Here is a 3521-nt window from a genome sequence, read left to right on the forward strand (position 1 = left end):
GCACTGAAATATTCAGATATGTCGTTATTTTAGCCCTACTCTCTAGGATATGATCAACAGACCTGCCTGGCCTGTTGGGTTCTGTGTATTGTGCAGCAGTTTAATGGCACTTTCAAGTAAACACAGCAGCACTAGGTACAATATTTCCACTCCCCAGGATCCTTTAGGAAGTGAAAGCAGGATTTCCACACAGCTGCTCCCCACCCCTCCAGCTGAGAACTGTATTTCAGAGTCAAACCTGCCTCTGCTGTGGCTGGGCTGCTGTACGTAAGAGAGCAATTCCTGCCTGGGAAATCCCAGTCACTGAATGCAGAACAACGGATCACAGTGAAACAATGGGGAGGATGTTTGGTTTGATGTGTTCTTTCCCCCCAAATCTCCACTGACGTTCCTGATGGATTCTCCTGCAGCCACACCGGGGAAGTTGGAACAATGCTGAGGCCTCTGCTGATCCCCTTGACATACTTCTGTCTTCAAACCTGGCTGGGAATCCCTCAGGTAAACTCTTGAGTTTGCCAGTGAAGCATTTGGTGTTTTCTTGTGTTTCTGCTCAAGGCTATGCAGGCAGCCATACTGCCTTAGACCCATAGATGTGTAGGGCTGGAAGGGAACCCAAGAGGTCATTTAGTGCAGCCTTCTGTGCTGAGTCAGGAAGGACTAAGTGCACCGAGACCACCCCGGGCAGGTGTTTGTCTAATCCTAGCCCCCCGCCACATTTCGCAGTAGCTGGGAGGGGAACCTGAAACCTCCGACTAAACTGGGTTCCAGTCCAGGGTGCTTCTGACCAACAGCCAAGGTCTGCTGCACCACAATGGTGTTGCCATCCTCCATGCATGTTAAGGGTTGGATCCTGGATGGAACCTTCCCACGGGCACTGCCAGCCCTGGAGCATGCAGTGCATGGCTGGCATACGGAGATGGCAACCCACTGACTCCTGCTGAGTTTAATGGGGGTGGTTTCTAGATATTCCTATGGGAGTGGATTGGGATTTCTGTCCCTCCTAGCTCCCTTCCTTCTATGTCCTTTGTTCCTCAGGCTTTGTCTTCCCTATTAATGTATCCCGTCCTGCCTTTCTTTCTAACCTCCCCATCCCAACCTGCACACAATATATCTATTACACTAACAAAGTCCCCAGTAAACTAAAAATGAATCTAATGATTACAGTGTGCGCTGCTCCTTGGGTGTGCCCCCCCCCCGAAAAAAAATTGTGGAGCCAACAGAACATTTGCCAAACAACACCCTGAGGATTCTGCCTATATGTTCCATCCCTTTCTCCCACCTTTCCTCTGTCTTGTCGCTTTAGAGATAAGCTCCTAAGGGCAGAGACCATCTCTTAGTGTGTTTGTACAGGGCCGAGCACAATGGGGCCCCGATCCTGGGTGTGACCTCTAGGTGTTATTGTAACACAAATACTAATGTGACCGTATGTTTCCTTTCTTCTCCCAGGCAAAATGTCAGGTGCAGCTGAGCATGATGGATGATGCTTTTGACGACCAGTATCTAGGATGTGCTAAGGAAATGGATACAAAAGCACGTGAACTGCTAAAGGAGGAAATGACCCCACCATTTAGCACGGTGTGGCAAAAGGCAACAGAAACCTGGAAAAATATGAAATCGATTTCTCGCCCCCGTGGCTTTAAGGATGAGTATGGAATAGCCATAGTAGCCTATACTAACGACACCAAATACAACGGCAAAACTTTTTCATCTACATTTAATGATGCAGTGAGTGGGACTAATAGATCTCGAGCTGCTTACATGGACAATTTCAAGTTCAAAGCCTTTCATTATTACTTGACAAGAGCTTTGCAGTTCTTAAGAGGGAAGTGCAATGTGATGTATAACAAGATGGTGTACCGGGGCACAAAAGTTCAATACACAGGATCGGGTAAGATCAGGTTTGGATTCTTTGCCTCTTCATCTATTAGTAGAAAAGTGGCTGAAGATTTTGGCACAGGCACGATCTTCACAATCCGCACGTGCTTTGGTGCTCAGATCATGAACATGTCATATAACCATTCCCAAGAAGAAGTTTTAATCCCAGTCCATGAGATATTCAGTGTGGTCAAAAGACAAGGGAATAACTTCATCCTCCAGAGCACAAACCAGACCTGCAGCCATTTTAACTGCGTGTACCTGTGTGGTGAGTACTGAGCTGAACAGAAGAAATATTTGTGTGGGGCTATTTGCTGTGGAGAATTTGAAAACCCCACTTCAGGGAGAGCTGATGAGAGGGACGCTGACATGGGGACTTACCACCAGGGCTGGGGGAGACAGGCTGCCACGACTCTTGCTGCTAGAGAGGGCTTGGGCTGGGGTGGGTGGACACTGGGTCCCAAGCGCTCACTGAGGAAAGAGAAGGTGCCTAGATATCATGGCGATGGGAGCAGTAGAAAGGCAGGTGAAGGCCCCAAGTCACTGTGAGTCTTTAACACACACATGCCCCATGCAGAGTCCACAGAAGCCCTGGCAGAGCATCTGTGGCTCCTCAGACACGGCACAGCAAATCCATAGGCTGTGGAAAAGAGAGCAATTGGGTGGCCTAGTGTGCAGATGGCCAATTATTTGGGGCAGTCAGGACTAGGGATGACAGTGAGGAACTTCAGAGAGATCTAACCAAGTTGGGTGAATGGGTAACACAACATCGGGTGAAATTCACTGACACACAGTCAAGGTAACGCACATTGTGAGGAATAATTTCACTGGATTGTTAATACACTGTATCAACTCAGACAGAGACCGGGCCATCATTGTGGAGAGTTTGGTGCAAATCACAATGAAAATCTTTGTTCAGTGTGCTGCCAGGTCTATAAAGCAACAAAATGTTAATTTTTAATGTTAATTAAAATGTATCTGGAATGATGGGATAGAGAATAATGTGAAGATATTATAACACCATTATATGAATCAATGGGGCACTCTTCCGTGGGACACTAGGTTCAGTTTTGATCACCCTAGCTCTAAAGTGCTGAAAATGATGAGAGGTCTGGAGAGATTTATAAAGGTGAGATTGGGGTGGTTTAATTAGCAGAAGAGCCACATAAAAAGAAACATGATGGAGTAATACAAAATAATAAATGAGACAGTGGCAAATTGGAGAGTGCCATTTTCGTGTTCTCCAAAAATGAGAATAAACTGAAGGCAACATATTTTAACTAGTGAAAGAGAAAGCCCTGTTATATAATGCAGGGTTAACTTGTGGAACTCATTGCCACAAGGTTTCCATAAGGCCAAGAGCTCAGTAGAATTCAATAAAAGAATTAGCCATTTATATAGAAAGTGAGAATCTCCACAGTTATGTTACATAGAATAAAATAATTGTTTTTAAAAGGACTATAATCCTTTAGTCTTGAGGACATAAGGTAGCCACTAGCCGCCAGGGTTCGGGAAGAAACTTCCTCTGTGTGTTGGTAATTCCAGAATTGTTCACTAGGGGATTTCTTGCAGGGACAAGATACCAGGCTAGATGGAGCCCATTGGTGGAATCCAATCCAACAGTTCCTGTCCTATTCTATTCAACA

General features: G+C 45.9%; 1 pseudogene; it reads left to right on the plus strand.

The window, feature by feature from the left end:
* Nucleotides 1–420: 420 nt before the first annotated feature.
* LOC123361986 lies at nucleotides 421–2424 on the plus strand (annotated as a pseudogene).
* Nucleotides 2425–3521: the final 1097 nt, after the last annotated feature.

Source organism: Mauremys mutica, chromosome 1, assembly GCF_020497125.1.
Source record: "Mauremys mutica isolate MM-2020 ecotype Southern chromosome 1, ASM2049712v1, whole genome shotgun sequence".
Classification (NCBI taxonomy): Eukaryota; Metazoa; Chordata; order Testudines; family Geoemydidae; genus Mauremys; species Mauremys mutica.